Source organism: Phlebotomus papatasi, chromosome 1, assembly GCF_024763615.1.
Source record: "Phlebotomus papatasi isolate M1 chromosome 1, Ppap_2.1, whole genome shotgun sequence".
NCBI lineage: Eukaryota > Metazoa > Arthropoda > Insecta > Diptera > Psychodidae > Phlebotomus > Phlebotomus papatasi.
The window spans coordinates 40,044,258-40,063,997 of record NC_077222.1 but is presented as its reverse complement, the minus strand read 5'-3'; the positions used below and the strand labels follow the sequence as shown (position 1 = coordinate 40,063,997).

Below are 19,740 nucleotides of genomic sequence, written 5' to 3'. Positions count from 1 at the left end.
TAATAAACAATAAATTAAATTTATTGTTATTGTTTAATTTATTTATATTAATTTATTTAATATAACTTATTATTATTTAATTAATTTCAAAATTGATTTAAGAATATCGAGAGAATCAATTCTAGTAAACTTCCGGGTTAATTTTAGTAACTTTTAGAATTTAAAAAATAAAAGATCAAAAAATAAACAAAATATTGCAAAACCTAACAGTTAATCAAAATTATAACGAAAGAGTAAATTAACCTTCTTACGTCCAATTTTTAAGTATGCAAAAAAAAGTAGTAAGATATTTTTTTCTAGGATAATTATGATCCAATAAACTCAAATAACACCATCCATTCTTCATTACCTCTTTTAACCCTTTAAGGACGAGATACTTTTTGCGGACCAAAAAACAACAATAAAAATTAAACTGATTAACAAAATTTGTGAAACGTCTTACATCAAACTTTGGAAAGTCCAACAGAGTCTGATTCTGTGTATTTTTTGCACCTACGAGCGATAGGAACAAAAATAGCCCAACATTTTAAATAAGTTTTTTGACAATACCAATGAATGAAAATTTTTGTTCTATTGAAAACTTTATGTATGGTTATTGTACTTTCTATTCCCGAAAGAGGTTTGCTTAAAAAAATTGGAAATATAAAAAAAATAGTAAAAATCATTTATCAGGGCGGCCATTTGAAAATTCGTCAATTTTGAGCTTAAATATTAACTATATAGCAAATAGTTAGAGATTTGCAAAAAAACATCCTAGATTCCTTTAACCTTCTACTTTGCGATTACCTACAAACATTAGAAAGAAATTACTTTAGGTAGTCAGGATAACTTATTTTTTCTATGGGTCACGGGTGACCCAATCGTCCTTAAAGGGTTAATTTATGCGTCTGGTGCGAAAATACAAAAAAAATTGAAACCCTTTTCACTTCCCAAATTAACATTTTAATTTTTTTTCAAGTTTTTAATTAAAATTTACAAAGTAGAACGACATACCTTTGAGTAAAAAATAATTTTACTTTAGTCAGATTACTTTAAGTCAGTGATTTTCTTGAAACTAGAAATATTTTTTTCCAAAAAAAAATCCTACTTTTCCTCTGACCTGTCACACAAAATTGGGGTAGCAACTCAACGAAGAGTCAAAATAAATTCAAACCTTCAGAAGATGTTAGTAAGACTATTACCGAGGGCACTATAGCACTTTTAAATAAATAAAACCTTTATTGTCGCAGTAAATGAAGTTTTTGTCATGCTACCCTGCAGTGACTCTTAAGCATTAGAGTAAGTCAAGTAAGTTCTAGTCGTTTTTTCTTGGGTAACTTTATTTGTTAAGCATTTAATTTTTTACACAATGCTTTGACTTGTGCATTAGTTTTTTCGTCTTTGATGTCAAAAAAGAACTCTGCAAGAAAGTTACAAACTTTCCGTCATGATATATTGAAGCCTTTTTCATTGATTTATTTTCAATGATGATGAAAGGCTGGACAGAATTTTTATTCGCAGCCGCTGCCTCATATCTCTTGTCAAGTTTTTTCTTTAACTCAGACATGTCCCTGGTTTCCAGCATAAGTCCTTCCTGACTGTCCTTAATAGTATGCTTGACCATTCTACCATTTACCTTCCCAATATCCGGCTTTAAAATTCCATGCAGTATTTGAAAAATGCAAAAATCTCGGATATCTGAAAGTTACATTAAAATGAATATTAATTTAAGAGATTGATTTGAGATAAATATAGATATAAGATTAAGGAAATGAAGATATAAGATTGAAAATATTGATAAATTAATTCAAAGAATGGTTAAATATACTAAATATACTAAAAAATAGAGGTAAAGATTTAAAAAAAATAGGGACACTGGGGCAAAAATCACAAATCGAAAATGTCAAAATTCAATATCTTCCAAGATAAAAAAGATACCGGCTTAAATTTTTTTCCATATATAGCCTCGATATACCTTCTTAAATATCGTCAGTTACTTAAGTAAGTTAGGTCGTTAATGTCGTAAGTTACTTTATATTGAAATTTTTAGCCCTGTTTTCCTTAGAGTAGATATCAATTTTTACCTACCTATTTTCCAAAATTGATGCAACTGGTAAATATTTTCTAAATGATTTGTATTCCTTGAATACGAAGCCGTTGTCAGCTTTAGCCTAATACTATTTGCCCCAGCATTTTTGAGAATGGTCACAAAATTACCTTTTAGAAAACGGCTCGATAAATGTATTTTCTTACAAAATAGAGGAAAATTACTTTAACAAAGTTGTAGAGAGGTTAATTTCCTAAAAAATTGCCATAATTAGAAATTTCTAGGGCATTCAGATAGCTTGTAAAGAATGAAATATCCGTTTTGTTACTTTTTACCCCAGTCTCCCCTACAGTAAATATAATATATGAACATAAATATGACTATTCTTTGTCAAATGAGCTCTACGTGTTCACAAAATCTTTGGAAAAATCCGAACTTCTTTGGAAAAAGTTAAATTAATGACTTTTGCCTCAGTCCTAGTTTATTTTCACATTAATTTTTCATAAATCACATATCGATTGCATACCGGTTCACAACAGATTTGAACAAGTTTATAAATCTCTCAAAACTTGTTTAAAATACACCTCAGCAGTAATAACATTGAATTTTGGATAAAAAATAGTTATCCATTACTAACCGATTCATTTACGGTTCAAAAGCAATTAAAACTGCTTCAGTTTTATTGGAAACTTCATGATCTTTCCAATGAGCTTAAACATATGATACCATTTAGACGAAAATACGCTTTTTGGAACCTTTTTATCATTTGACTTTGAAAAACCGTTATTAGAAATGATTAAAGGATATTTTCGTACAAGTCGAAATGTCCTCCTGGATAATGTCTTAAGGCATATCCAAAAATGGAAAGAAAATCACACAGCGTGGTTTTGAGCAAACCCAAAAAACATAGTTTTAGGGGGGAGGGGAAAATGACTTACCTTCAGGTAAGTCCTCCGCTTTAACTTTCTCCAAAAGCTTTAGACATTCTGAATCTTTCAAATCGTCTTTGTAAATTTCCAGCAATTTTTCCGTGGTAATTTTCCATTTTTCAATAAAGGAAGTGGCAGCTGTATGAGGATACAGTTTCTGGAAATCTAATTCATGCAAACATATATCAGGATTAGGAAGTAGATTGAAAAATATTAAGTAATTTAAAATATAACTCTTGGGGCACTCAATGGGTCAAGTGGTAGAGCACTCGCTCTATGATGTAAGTGTCCCGGGTTCGAATCTCCTTTAGGTAACCAGGAATTTTTCTGGCGTTAAAGGTGTTCCGATTGCATCCAGTGAGCATCACTGCACTTGGTTCCACGGGCATGGGACTGACAACCTTATTCCGTATAAGGAAAAAATAATAATGCATGTCTAGAAATCCCCTTGTGGGAAGACCTAGTTCCTTCATGGAATGTTGTGCCAGCATTATTATTATTATTATTAAAATATAACTCTGACAATATTTTCTGACGAAAAAAAGAGATATTTCTTTTGCATACGATATTTTCTTATATTTTCTTACAGAAAACTATTCAGCTCGAAGTCAAAAAGAAAAATAGTTTATTTACAAAATTCAAAATATATAGCCTGGCTGAAACTTCTTCATTACAAAAAAATCTACTGAATTACTCAATTGGGCCGATCCATCTCAAGACGACCGAGTAAATCGCAAATCGCGGGTTCATGGTCTTAGATGTTTTTGAATTTTACATATTCGTCGGTTCCGAAGAAGACTATTGTAAGTCTACTTACAGTAGTATAAAAAGATGGTATCATTGGATGCAGAAACCTTAGGTCTACATCCCCACAAAATTTTATATTGATTAAGATATTCCTGGAAAAGTTACAAGAAAAAAACTGAAAATCAGCCTGCCCGATTATCGAGTTTTTAGCCCACAATTTTACTGTAAATAACTTAAGAGTAGCGTTAACCAGAAGATATTCAATGCGTAAGTGTGATACAATAGTTTCGAAAGCTAAAAATATATTAATTCCAGTGAAATTAATAAAAATAAATTTTAGCTGTCAAACTTTAAACCTCTCTCCTGAAAAGTTTACATTTTAGACTTACAATAGTCTTCTTCGGAACCGACGATATGTTATAGTACACGATTAAATAATATACCCTATTTTTTCGTCCGAAAAAAATTCCTGGCCGGAGATACATGGCGCCAAAGACGGAGCCTCACGCTTTATTCATCAATTGCGATTTTTGCCAAATATTTTAAAATGCTCTATCTCGAGAACGGGTTCAGATTTCTTCTTACTCTTTTTTCTAATTGAAAAGTAATTTTATTCTCTTCAAGACGATACACTTGATTTTGCATTATCTGCTCAAGTTTTTTGTAACGGTCCTTTTATTTTTTTTTTGAAAAAAAATTAAAATTATTTTTATCTTAAAATCCCCATTCTCAAAGATTTTCATTTTTTGCTGTTGGTCAGTAACATTAACCCTCTAACGGGTGAGACCGCCTCCAGACGGTCTTCACAAAAATCACATTTACAGCGACAATAAAGGTTTTATTTTTTTTAAAGTGCTATAGTGTCCTCGGTAATAGTCTTATAAACATCTCTTGAAAGTTTGAACTCATTTTGATTCCTCGTTTGGTTGCTATTCCCAGTTTTGTGTGACAGGTCAGAGAAAAAGCAACAAAAAATATTTGTGCAAAAAAACTCATTTCCAATTTAGATAAAAATACCGATTTAAAGTTATCTGACTAAAATAAATTTATTTTTTACTGAAAGATATGTCATTCTACTTTCTGTATTTTATTTAAAAGATTTGAAAAAACCTAAAAATGTGAATTTTAGAAGCAACAAGAGGTTTAAAAAATTTTTGTATTTTCTCACCTAGCGCCTAAACTAAAAGAGATAATGAAGAATGGATGTTTTTTTCGACTTTATTGGATCATAATTATCCTAGAAAACATTGTTTTAGAACTTTTTTTCGCATATTAAAGAAAACACCGTTAGAGGGTTAAGTACTACATTCCCTGAAAAGGAGAGCTTCCACTTTTACGTTTATTTTTTTTTAATATTTTAAATTTTACAATATTTTCAAATAGAAAAAAGAGTAAGAAGAAATCCGAACCCGTTCTCGAGATAGAGCATTTTAAAATATTTGGCAAAAATCGCAATTGATGAATAAAGCGTGAGAGTCCATCTTTGGCGCCATGTATCTCCGGCCAGGAATTTTTTCGAACGAAAAAAATAGAGTAATGTCATTTTAACATGGGTAAAATTTAAAAACATATAAGACCATGAGGGAGAGGTTTCATTTTTTCAGTGTGAATTGAGATGGATTTTCCAATATCAGTGAGCCACATTAAAACACTTATTAACCCTCCACTAAAGCTGTTGCGTATGAAACATTTTCTCTGAGTGAGTGTATCGATGATGTTTTTCTGTCGAGGCGACAAAAGTACCCCAATGCTCAAGAGCTCCTGGACGTCCAGCGTAGCCGCAACCTCTCCTTAAGTCCCACTCACTCAACCGGCGTCGAAGGAGTGTCCTCATCGGATGGCACAGGGGAGCGTGGGACATTGTGTGGCTCATGCTGGTGGTGGCTGATGGTGGAGCAGATCACGGACGGAGATGTTCTCTCTTGGAAGGTCCGTGGTGGAAGTGGCTGAGTTGCCTATTTCTTCCCGTCAGCTCCCTCTTTTGTCCCTCTCATTCCTGCTGCATTCTGCTATCTTGTCTCCTCGACAGGAAAACACCACCGATTACGCCCGGAGAAAATGTTGCACGCAACAAAGTTCAATAGTTCCTCAGGGGTAGTGTCAGCAAACTCACATTAACTATGATAATTCAGCTTTTATTTATTTTTTTTTAATTCTTTTAGGGCACTTAGTTTTCTGAAGGTAAATGCAAAGAAATGCAGTAAATCCTAATTCAAACAGTACCTAAACATTTTTTTGTCGCGTGTTATGACGCGTGGTGGGCTTTGAGAGGGGTCAAATTCCAATTGCGAAATACGCAGATCAAGCGTGTGGAAAGTTTGTCATGGATGTTTCTCACGCTTAAGACCTGATTACTTACCTTCGATTACTTATATCTTCGTCCAAACTTCACTCTCATTATAAAAATCTTTCAATTTCACTGAACAGGTAGCTCAAATCGAAAAAAAAACTCGGCACTCTTTCTATTGACATCTGCAAAACTGACCACACTGAAGATTTTGTAAAAAGTGAAATATGACATTCACAATTTTCGCGCGTATTTTACATTTTAAATTACAATAAAGTTCCTCAAATTTGAACATTTGTACATGACATTTTCTACTCTTCAATTTTGAACAATATTTTCAATTACGTAACAGAATTCATGTATAGTTCATTTTCCATATTAAGAAAAATAAATTTAGAGTGTATATAAATGTAATTTATTGTGAAATAAATGCAATTCGTTGCGGAAGTTAATGTAATACGATAATATTGAGGAAACACTAGAGAAAAACGGTTCTAATTCAGACTCCACGCAAAGGTTTCTTCACATAACCTCAAATTTTGCACTTTGAATTCAACCGTCGTCGTCGTTCAAATTTAAGGAACTCGACTGTAAATTAAATTTCAGAAATTTTATCTTCATCTGATACGTAAAGAGTTTAATATTAGGTGAGATTCTTAACAATCTCACCTACTATAATTCTAACAAAATTTCATGTCCTCCGATCGCGCTCAAACTTGGCCAAAATATGTTTCAGCACTTCCTGATAACGAATATATGGGTGGCTAAGTTACGTTCCCGGCCGGCCGGCCGGACGCTCTTTGGAGCTTAATATCTCCAAAACTAAAAGAGATATCGACTTGCGGATTTCGCCAAAGGTTACATATCGGCTGAAAATTGCAACGTGGTGCATTGACCCCCAGCCCCCACCCCTCCTTCCGCCATTTTGAAGACCCCTTTTTTTGTTTTCTCAATAGCTCCGCCGCTATGGCATCGATCGGGCTCAAATTTTAGTATGTTATAGCCGGGCCTTAGGGCATTCGATCAATACCAAATTTAAGATCCCCTGACCCCCCTGACCCGAGCTATAAGGGTCCAAAAAAAATTTCTTAAAATGGCCATAACTCCGGTTCTAATTGTCAGAATTTAAAAAGTGAGGGCTTTTGGAAAGCTCTCGTGAAATTCCACTTCCCCTTCTTACATCGCAAGTTCATAAAACCACCGCTAGGGGCGCTATTTTTAAAAAGAAAATTTTTAAATCTTATAAGTTAAATAACTCAAAAATTCCATTGTGCATCGGACTGAAATTTTAGTATGTTGTAGCCGTTGATTATACCTATCATACAAAAAAACCTTAAGTCGATCTAAAACCCCTGACCCGAGCTATAAGGGGTCAAAGTTCGAACATTGACCGGCCTATATCTCCGCTTCCAATTAACCTATTGTCAAAAATTTTGGTATGTGTGTTCGCCTCAATTAGCACTTTCAGATGGAAGTTCAAAAAATCATCACAGGTGGCGCTGCTATAGCGTCAAAATTCATCAAAATTCAAACTCATTTTTCTCAAAAACGCCATTGTGCAAGTTAATGAAATTTTAGGGTGTTTTAGTCTAGGCTATGAAGTTTACAAAAATCAGCGTGGATTCGCTGTGGTTGCAATAGAACCGGAGATATGAGGGGTCAAAGTTCACGAAATTCAAAAAATCATATCTCCGGTTTTATTTGACCGATTTTGACGGGTGAGGATGCAAATGAAAGATCTAACAAAATGCTACAGCTTTTTAGAACATTTGAACTTCGTGAAACCAACACCAGAGGCGCCACAGTCAAAAAACTAATTTCAATATCCATAACCTCAATTATCTCTGCACTTGCTTAACTAATCTTGGCGATTACTTCGGCAGAGTTGTAGAGAACATTTATATCTATACTTTGTGCAGACATTATTTTTTGATCAGACAATGCCATCTGTCCGATTTTGTCGTTTTAGTGTGAAAAAATGGATGTTTTCCGTAATAACGCTTTGGAACCACTCAGATGCCAATTTGACTGCTTCTACTCGACCAAGACACTGCAAATAGGGGTTTAAATGGAAAGTCTCACAAAATACAACAAGTTTTCATATAGTTGAAGTTCATCAAATGAACACTTGGGGCGCCGTGGTCGATAAAACGAGTTCAGAGACAAACAACTTTGATTATCTCGGCTTCTGAGTAATCGATGAGATCAAGTTCTTCAGCAAAATTATAGAGAACATTCTGGTCTACATTTCACCCATATATCACTTTTCTGTCAGTTCATCCAATTCCTTGATATTTTGATTTAAATACAAAATTTGTAGAATTTCACGAATTTGATTCAAGATCACTGAATGGCGTCCCCAACTACAGCTCTAAATCAAATTTGTAAACATTCCGAGTTAACTCACGTTAAGAATCTCACCTATACATAAGCCAGTTAGGATTATCTGTCCCTTTTATACAATTTTTCACAATTAATCTCACTTTTCGGAAAATCTACTATTATAGGCACATAGAGGATTCATCATAGATTATATTTGTGGAAAAATCTTTGGCTCGGATGAAGCTGGTTTTGTGGGTGGTAGAAAATTTGTAAATCCTACCCATGCCCATCCTATCAAATCCTATGTGCCCATGTTTGAGCATATAAATCAGACAACTCTATTTAAGTGTAATTCTTTCATAATCACAACTATTGTAATTCTACGATGCTTTTTGATGTAGGCAATTCACAAGAAACTCAAAATCAAGAGGTGAATAAGTGGCTCTCGAAGTGAACCGTGAGCGGATATCGGCAAAATTGCCCAATCTTGAGCTAATTATTGACAGATCGGCAAAATTTGGACAGAAATCGACAGATCGGCATGTTACGTAGTAAAAATCGGCAGATTCTCGCGATTTCAGCGAAGACTCGGCAGATTTAAACGTCAGTTCGCTCTTATGAATTATAACGTTCGTTTGTTTAAACTGTGTGGTTCGTATGGTTCGTATAAATCCGTGTCGCTGAATTTCTGCGGGACTTCTGCCGAATCTCCATACCGGCACGAGATCGACAAATCCGAGCGAAATCGGCAAATTTTTATACAAAATATCGGCACTCGAATGAACCATAAGCGGCACAGTTATCTACCCCTTGCCCAAAATTCTATTCTGATTTCCTTTTTCAAAATAAAAGAATATTTTAATTTTCTCTTGTCTAAAAATATGTTTTACTTGGGCTTATTTACGTTGGAGTTTCCATTTGTTGGGATGGTTATAGGGTATTGTGGTACATTTAGGACAACTATGTACACTCGACTCTTCGTTATCCGGCTGACGTGGGGACAAAATGACATTTTGGTTTTTTTAATCTGGCCAACGTTTTTTATATTTTCTGCTGCAGGAATTTGTTTTCTGTCGAAAAACAACAGAATTTTCTTTGCAATGCGCTTTTGTTTCATTTTGTAGCACGATTGTGTGTCAAAAACTTTGATAAAATAAAAATAACACATTAATTCACTCTGGACAAAATGCATGCTTCGTAAAAAATCGTTTTGAATACATCAACCGCCAGCGTTTGGCAGCTGTAACCCGGATAACGAAGTGCCGGATAACGAAGAGCCGAGTGTATTTTGGAACCCAATCTGAGTGTTTTAGAATGTATCATAAATACTTGTTTTCCCTTCACTTATAAGTTTTATTTGAATTATTTAGTTTTCTACATACCAGATACACGTAAAATTTCAGAAATTTAGATTTATTTTAGAGTGTAAAATACGCGCGGAAATTGACAGTTTACCACTCCAATTTTTAGAAAATCTTCAGTGTGGTCAATTTTGCCGCTGTCAGCAGAAAAAGTGCTACAGTAGAGTCTCGCTAGTAACTTTCAGGATTAATTTTAGTAACATTCAGGATTTTTTTTAAAATATCGAGGGAGGAGATCAATTTTAGTAACCTTTGGGGTTAATCTTAGTAACTTTCAGGATTAATTTTAGTAACATTCAGGATTGATTTTAGAATATCGAGGGGATCAATTTTAGTAACCTTTGGGGTTAATCTTAGTAATTTTCAGGATTAATTTTAGTAACATTCAGGATTGATTTTAGATTATCGTGGGGATCAATTTTAGTAACCTTTGGGGTTAATCTTAGTAATTTTCAGGATTAATTTTAGTAACATTCAGGATTGATTTTAGAATATCGAGGGGATCAATTTTAGTAACCTGTGGGTTAATCTTAGTAACTTTCAGGATTAATTTTAGTAGCATTCAGGATTGATTTTAGAATATCAAGGGGATCAATTTTAGTAACCTGTGGGTTAATTTTAGTAAATTTCAGGATTAATTTTAGTAGTATTCAGAATTAATTTTAGAATATCATGGGGATCAATTTTAGTAACCTTTGGGGTTAATTTTAGAAACTTTCAGGATTAATTTTAGTAGCATTCAGGATTGATTTCAGAATATCGAGGGGATCAATTTTAGTAACCTGGGGGATAAATTTTAGTAAACGGAGGGGGCTTAAGTTTAGGAAGTTTGAAGATTGATTTTAGAATAATGGGGGGGGGGGGGGCAATTTTAGTTTCAAAAGGGTTATTTAGAATAAAATTATTATTGTTATAGTGACGACTAAGACATTTTTTTGTTATCTGGGTTTACATTTAGATTTAACCCTCTAACGTTGTTTTCTTTACTATGCGAAAAAACAATGTTTTCTATGATAATTATGATCCAATAAAGTCTAAAAAAACCATCCATTCTTCATTATCTTTTTTAGTTTAGGCGCTAGGTGAGAAAATATAAACATTTTTTGATACTCTTTTTGCTTCTAAATTTCACATTTTTACTTTTTTCAATTTTTTTAAAATAAAATATACAAAGTAGAATGATATATCTTTCAGTAAAAAATAAATTTATTTTAGTCAGATAACATTAAATCGGTATTTTTCTTGAAATTGGAAGTAAGTTTTTTTGCAAAAATATTTTTTGTTGCTTTTTCTCTGACATGTTACACAAAACTGGGAATAGCAACAAAACGAAAAGTCAAAATAAGTTCAAACTTTCAAGAGATGTTTATAAGACTATTACCGTGGTCACTATAACACTTTTAAATAAAAAAACCTTTATTATAGCTTTAAATGTGATTTTTGTGAAGACCTCCTGGATGCGGTCTTACCCGTTACAGGGTTAATTATATTGTGGCGGTTTATTTTAGACTTTAGAGTATCAGTTATATTAATAAGACCGTTGATTTGACATCACAGCAATTTTCTTTTCCCGGAGTGAAGCACATCTACTGGGTCTTCACAAGGATTTCTATACGCAGCCCTACAAGTTCTTCAAGATCACTCAGATTGCCAAAACCTTGAGAATTTTAAGAAAAACAGGAAATAATGTAAAGATTTTTGACATTCCAAAATGCACTGAACTGTTTTCTTTTGTAAATTTGCTTATTTCACTGAAAAATCAAGCAAATTTCACTGGACCTGATCACTGATCACTTATCAAAATTGCGTTTCAATTTTACTGAAAAAATAGTTTAAACAGTGAAAACACTTACAGTAGAGTCTCACTATAGTCCATATTTGGTTCCAAATTTGACACTTGGGTCGCAATATAGTCCATGTTAGTTTTTTAATTATCAACGACTTTCAGTATTGAAATTGCTCGGCTTCCACTTTCTTTGCCATTGTCCTCGCTCTCTTCATTATGGATCACAATTTATCACCACAACTACTAAATAAACTTTGTCAAAAATATTAAAATAATTAAGATAACCTTGCATGTCGCGTACTAAAAAATACAGTGCTGTCTCTCTATATGCACAGCTTTTGTGTCGGTTGCATTCAAAATCAATTTGTTTACATTTTGACAAAGTAATAAAGAAAATTATTTTCTTGGTAACTAATTTTCTCGTTTTTAATTATCTTAATTTTATATTTTCTGTCTCATATTATAGTTAAAATAACACGGGAAATTCTAGAACAATAAAAAATATAATAATTTATTAAAAGAAGGAAAAAAACCGTTGGGAATTTTAAAAAAAGTTGTGCATATTCAGAGAGAGAACTGTCAAAAAAAGTACCCAAACTGTGCATATGTATAGCGAGACAGCACTGTATAACCAACTTAAGATCAGTGTTTTGAAATCAACGGTCGATAAATTGTGCACTATAGACTTCAAACTTCCTAAAATTAAGCCCCCTCCGTTTACTAAAATTTATCCCCCAGGTTACTAAAATTGATCCCCTCGATATTCTAAAATCAATCCTGAATGCTACTAAAATTAATCCCAAAAGTTACTAAAATTAACCCGCAGGTTACTAAAATTGATTCCCTCGATATTCTAAAATCAATCCTGAATGTTACTAAAATTAATCCTAAAAGTTACTAAAATTAACCCCAAAAGTTACTAAAATTGATCCCCTCGATATTATAAAATCAATCCTGAATGTTACTAAAATTAATCCTGAAAATTTCTAAAATTAACCCCAAAAGTTACTAAAATTGATCCCCTCAATATTCTAAATTTAATTCTGTATGCTACTAAAATTAATCCCAAAAGTTACTAAAATTAACCCGCAAGTTACTAAAATTGATCCCCTCCCTCGATATTCTAAAATAAATCCTGAATGTTACTAAAATTAATCCTGAAAGTTTCTAAAATTAACCCCAAAGGTTACTAAAATTGATCCCATCGATATTCTAAAATTAATTCTGAATACTACTAAAATTAATCCTGAAAGTTACTAAGATTAACCCCACAGGTTACTAAAATTGATCCCCTCGATATTCTAAAATCAATCCTGAATGTTACTAAAATTAATCCTGAAAGTTACTAAGATTAACCCCAAAGGTTATTAAAATTGATCCCCTCAATATTCTAAATTTAATTCTGTATGCTACTAAAATAATCCCAAAAGTTACTAAAATTAACCCGCAGGTTACTAAAATTGATTCCCTCCCTCGATATTCTAAAATCAATCCTGAATGTTACTAAAATTAATCCTGAAAGTTTCTAAAATTAACCCCAAAGGTTACTAAAATTAACCCGCAGGTTACTAAAATTGATTCCCTCCCTCGATATTCTAAAATCAATCCTGAATGTTACTAAAATTAATCCTGAAAGTTTCTAAAATTAACCCCAAAGGTTACTAAAATTGATCCCCATGATATTCTAAAATTAATTCTGAATACTACTAAAATTAATCCTGAAATTTACTAAAATTAACCCACAGGTTACTAAAATTGATCCCCTTGATATTCTAAAATCAATCCTGAATGCTACTAAAATTAATCCTGAAAGTTACTAAAATTAACCCCAAAGGTTACTAAAATTGATTCCCTCGATATTCTAAAATCAATCCTGAATGTTACTAAAATTAATCCTGAAAGTGTCTAAAATTAACCCCAAAGGTTACTAAAATTGATCCCCTTGATATTCTAAAATTAATTCTGAATGCTACTAAAATTAATCCCAAAAGTTACTAAAATTAACTCCGCAGGTTACTAAAAATTTACCGTCAATGTGTTCTGAAATCATTCCTACGAGTTACTAAAATTAACCCTCCTGTTACTAAAATTAAACCTGGCCTGATAAAATTATAATCAATCCTAAAAGTTTCTAAAATCAACCCCGAAAAGTACCTAAAATTCACCGTTTAATCATAAATGTTACTTAAATCAATCTCTTGATATTCTAGATGGAACATTCTAGATTTAACTCCGAATTATTCTATAATCAACCCACTGATATTTCTAAATTTAATCCATTAAATATACTTAAATTAACCCTCTTGCACTATTTTTAATCCTAGCAGAAGGTTAAAATGAGTAATTTATACTAATAAAGAGGTAAAAGACGACCAGACCCAAATTCAACCCTGAAATATTCTAACTTTAATCTCAATTGTACTAATAATTAAGACTGCATATTTCTACATTGTACCCTATTTGAGGTAAATGTAGGAGTATTAGAAAAAACTTTCTAAAAATAAGTCAAAACAGGGTATTTTTTTCTTACTCTTAATAGGATTAATTTTAGAAACTCTTACTTAACTCAAAATTTTTCTCTGTGTACTAATAAATTATTGATATAATTTTTAGTAATTCATTGCTATTCCATTTTTTAAGGTTTTGGGTATCCCTTGTATTGAATAAGAATTTTCTACGATTTTGTCAATTATTCTAAATATTAAATTAAAAAAAATTAATGAAAGTGATTAATAGGACCTAAACACAGCATTATTGTTGGTAAATCGTTTTCACTTTACATTGTGAATATAGTTTTCTGAAACTGAAAATTTTCTATTCTATTTCAATTAAAATAAAAATTCTAAATTTATAAAAACAGTTTCATCGAAAAATTCACTATTTTTCTAATCATTGTTGATCGCAGCGAGTACCAAACGCAAACCGATTTCAATTCAGCTGAAAACACATGTTCAGCTAAATTTTGCTAACCTTAAAACGACATCAGCGAGGCAGTGCCATTTCCTGTTTGGTTAGCACTTTTTATTCGAGAACTGCTAACCGGTCAGCATATTTTTGCTGATCGACTAAGTGAATTCTGAAAATGCTACCTTTTTTAACTAACTGTGCTCGGTGGGAAGTACTAAAAGATAAAACGGATATAAATACATAGCTTAATTTTGCTGAATGTTAGCAAAACACTAAAGTTCAGCATTTGATTTTAACTGGGAGTACTTAAACTTGTTCGCATGCATATTAACCAGAGACAGTTGACATGACTGAAAATTAATTTTCAAGCAATTGTCGACGACAAAAGATACACATTAGAGGGATGTTTCTGTAGGGATTAGTGACACTTGACTTTACCAATTGGATTGATGGGTGAATAGAGCTCATGATGGGCATCAGAAAGGCAAATAGGGAAGCGGGAGAGTAAAAAAGCGGAGCAAATTGCAGATATCTCATTGTACTTTCCCGCATTTTCTGCACCCATAAATGGTGCTGGAGCGGCAAGAATGTCTTACAAGAAGCGCAAGAGGACAATGGACACTGATTAGCATGCTGATTATTTTGCTCTCTCTCCAAGCATTTCACAGCGTGGTGCATGAGAGACATTGAGAGCGCGCCAAACATTTTATGCATCTCCCTCCAAAACGATCAAAGCGCCTTTGTCGGCAACTAGCAAAAGCAGCATCGCTCGCATGTGATGGATTGTCTGGAACCGCCTTTTTACCAACATGGCGTGATGTTTGATTGGTTGTCATACCTTGACATAGGCGTGGTCGGAAAATTTTCACGTTTCTTTTCTTATTTCTCATTCTTTCTATCTACTACTTTCTTTGGGGCACCACTGAGGGCATCCAACTTCTACAGCCCCAAACTTGGAAAATTCCGTCCTGTTGACAATGACATCCGGTTCGAAGGACTAAGAAAAGGGACTTTTCCAACACAATGCAAGGAGCATTGCTTTTCCCGCCAATTATCGCAAACGCAAACCACGTGTCACCACGTGGAGGAAAACACACAAATTCCACCTTTGCCGTGCAAATTGCAGAGTTGATCGAGTGTGTGTAAGTGTGCAATTGCAATTAGCGAAACGCATGCTGATAACTTTACGAGGAATAAGAGAGAAATCCCAATACGACGACAGCGGCAACCGACGACATGAACCGCAGGTTTCTTGTGTGAATTTTGCATATTTTACCATAATTGCACCGCGCTCTCTCCTCATCCGTCCGATGCGACTTTAGCAGTATACCTCGATGTAATTTTGCATGTTAACTGCACCCGGCCAGAGTGCGCGCACATAAAGCAGAGACATGCAATTCACTTGTTTCCCGCATCGTGGTGTTGGCCGGGTATTTCGCGAGAATAAACACGGCCAAGCTCATGCAAACGTTTTGGCGGCAATTTGAGGGGTGGCTCATTGGATGATTCATTGGACGAAGGTGCTTGGCCAGGTCACGAATTATGTTCTTCTAAATGGATTTTTGATTCACAATGGAGTTACGCTCTGTTGTATATAAAAACGATACTTATACAACAATTAAATAATTTAAAAACCTAATCTATGTAAACTTATTATAAATCTTTCACACAATTTATAGATAATTTGTACGAAATTTTGAAAGTTTCTTCGAGCTTTGCGGATGTCAAGGGGACAACTTACCCTTGAAACTTAACAAAAATCTGATTCCTGTAGTCGTGAGTCTATTCATAAAGGAAGGTTGTATTCAAAAATTTATACGCTGAATGTTAAGTGTTACCAGAACACGAAATTAGTGTTGCCACAACACAAATCCGACACTTGAATTATCCAACCCTTAAGTCCCAAATAGACTTAGGCTGATCCTTGAGAATATTTATCCTGTAAAATTTAGCAATAAAGAATTAGGTAAAGAAAATCTATACAAAATCTTTACTGAAAATTTTATATGCTAAATATTCTGAGTCTATTTTAGCCTTTAAATGAGGATTACAATTACGCTTAAAGCTTGTTTATTTATTTGTTTATTTATTTATAAATTCATGTCCTTGTACAATTTTTAAATACAAAATGGGGATGTATATAAACCTCAATCCATAGATCTTCACAACCCCCATTGACTGTAAAGCTCAATAGGGCTTGTTTTAGTCCTTATCCTTATTGACTGGGGCAAAATTTCACAAGTTTAAAATTTTAAAATTTCATATCTTCCAAAACAAAACAAAAAAACGAGACCAAAAGCTTCAAATTTTACCATTGGTTGCCTTACAGATCTCAATAATCGTCGAACACACCGAAATTATGATATTAATTCAGCTCTATAGACCAATTGTGACATAAATGTTAAGACAAGGCTTATTTCCATTAAAAAATAGGAGAAAATGTCTTATTTCATAGGTGCCTCAAGGTATCCCCTTGGGTATCCCAGTAACCATTATATTTATACTACTTTGTATTTTTTTCTATCACTTTAATTTCTATTATTTTTTTTATTTAACTCAAAGTTCTTAATTGCAAAGACAATTTAACATGATGCACGTGTTTTCACAAAACACTTTTTAAAAAATTTTACTGGATATTTCATATGAATTTAATAATAATATTAAAATAATGGTGTCACAACGTTCCATAGAGGAACTAGGCCTTCCACAAGGGAAATTCGGGACATCCATTATTATTTTTTTCTCATACAGGGATGGAGTTGTCAGTCCCATGCCCCGTGGAATCAAGTTCAGTGAAGCTCACTGGATGCAATCCGAACACCTTTAATGCCAGAAAAATTCCTGGTGACATAAAGGAGATTCGAACCCGAGACACTTGCATCATAGAGCGAGTGCTCTACTACTTGACACATTGAATGCTCCATATGAATTCAGCCTAACAAAAAATCATCTCAACTAAAGTATATTCTTAAATAGAAAATATATTTTGGCGTATGTAAAATGAACCTGAGATGAACTTTGATATAGAAATTGATGAAAATTGAAGTGACGTATTGACTGTACAGAAAAACCTACGTGAAAATAATTTTATCAATGGGGATCCGCAAATCGTCGAAAGTGGAAAATCACTCAAGAAAAATGCATCAACTCTTTCCAGAACCGATGAAAGCTTGGAGACTGAGCCGAAAGCTCTGGAAAAAGTTGATGAATTAATTAATCCTTGTGAGTGATTTTCCACTTCCGACGATTTCCAAACCCCCAGTATGATAAAATGACGTACTTACACTTGCCGTAAACACTCACGAGAAATAATCCTACACTCGATATACAACTATTTGAATCTGAACATAAGACCCAAAAGGCTAGAAACTAACATGTTCTGATGGGTCCAGTCAAAATACCGAAAGCCAAAATCCCGAATGCCAAGATCCCGAAAACGTCAAAATCACTAAAGAGAAAATTCCAAATTCTTAAAAGTACAGTAAACTCTCTAAAATTCGGGCATATGGGACCGAAATGTCAGCCGAATATTAGACAGAAATTCGGACGACAAACTTTTTGAAATGTAACGATTTTTTATTCATGTGCATATAGATATTGAATTTACACACTGATATATAATGTAAATTGCATGAAAATCCCTCAATAATGCAAAATCACATCAAAACTAAGACAAACCATGCCAAATTTGAGCATATTTGATGCATTTGATAATCATAATCAAACTTGAAAAATGACAGCAAACTTTTTTCAAAAGTAACAGCTGCCCGAATTAAAAAGTAGCCCGATCTTAAAAGAGCCGAATTTGCGAGAGTCTACTGTATTCCACGATTGCACTCTTGCTTGCTGGAAGCACATGGAAATTTTCTGTGTATTAAGAAATTATTTCACCGTTATCCTCTGTATAATTTCGACACTTCCAGGATTTTGGTTTTCGAGATTTTGACTTCCGAAATTTCAGCCCTTTCAAGATTTTAGTATCCGGGATTTTCGCTATCACCGGTTCTGCTGACATGATAAGCACCCAACCAAGCCTTAATGATACTTGAGTCTGATCACAAAACCCATTTAAAGAACATAAACTTTGATTTTTAACAGTCAAGGTAAAGTCTGACATCAGTCTCACTCCATGGGGAGTTGTTTCAATATTCTTTTCATTGAGGACCTTTAGGACCTTCCCTCAGTGTATTCTCCACTTCATTCGACCTTTTTCCAGTATATTTTTATTTAGATAAAATTGGAATAATTTGATTGGTCATCTTATTTTTTTGTATTTTTCATATAATTTTTTAGTTAATTTTTCCAGTATTCACATTCTCGTGATCGTGTTTCGATAGAATTTTTGAATTCAGAACTTTTCAAAAAAAGATCACATGAAAGTGTTTGTCAGTTTTTTCGACTGTCCACTATCAACCTTAATAGATTAATTTAAGATATAGTCAGTAACAGAATGTATATTCTAATGACATTAAATAAACATTTATCTATCTATTTATCTAACCTAGAGGCTAAATTGAAAGAGATATCGAATGAGGTTTTTAGTAACCACCTTTAAGTACACATTCCCAAGAAACCTCTTTCTAGTTATCTAATCACCCACCTCTATTTTCTCAAAACATCATATTTTATCATACAGGGATATATTTGTAATTTGCTACAGTTTACTCGTTAAAAGTTCTCACATAGGGTGGAGTAAGTACTTTTGGCCACTTTAAGGTTTCATGTGTTTGTAATTTTTACAATCTTTATTTAAGTAAAATGAAATTTTGTACAAAGATACCTTAAAGCCATATCATCCTAATAATCCAAGAGAATTCCCAAAATTTTTTGGATATTTTAGTGAAAAATTCATTTTATGCAACTATGCATGTTTCAGTACTTTTGGCCACTTTGTAAGCACTTTTGGCCATTGTTTGTAAGCACTTTTGGCCGCTTGTTTCAATTTTAATAAAATAATAGAAGAAATAGCTCTCGAAAACTTTCACAAATACACAGCACAAGTCCTATTCTTATTTAACACCAATTTTATGTAGTTATTAGGGTATTTTAAACTACTTTTTGCACATTTTCTATTTGATGTAAAAATCAGTCAAAAGTCACGATTGTTTTTACTGAAATCCGCGAGGTGTTCCACGTGTAAAATGTATGGAAAAATGAATGGCCAAAGGTACTTACACAGCCGAAAAAGTAAGCTCTATTAGCCACATCCGCTTTTTATTTAATTTGTTAGAAAATCTTATTAAGGATGATATCACAATAAAATTTAGTTAATTATGAAATGGACTTTCATCAAACATCAACATCAAATATTTTCATCAAAAATATGAAATAATGCAAAACAATTTTTCTTAACATTAACAAGTTTCTTAAGAATC

General features: G+C 33.1%; 1 protein-coding gene and 1 long non-coding RNA gene across 2 annotated transcripts in view; both read right to left on the bottom strand.

The window, feature by feature from the left end:
* LOC129799701 (actin-binding LIM protein 1) overlaps positions 1-19,740 on the bottom strand; it is a 275,681-nt gene that overhangs the window by 44,960 nt on the left and 210,981 nt on the right. The window lies entirely within an intron of this gene.
* Positions 1,293-6,211, bottom strand: LOC129799710 (uncharacterized). The gene is made up of 3 exons (XR_008751537.1): positions 6,062-6,211; positions 2,965-3,120; positions 1,293-1,677 (listed from the first exon to the last, which is right to left on the bottom strand). It is a non-coding gene; the product is annotated as an uncharacterized LOC129799710 (long non-coding RNA).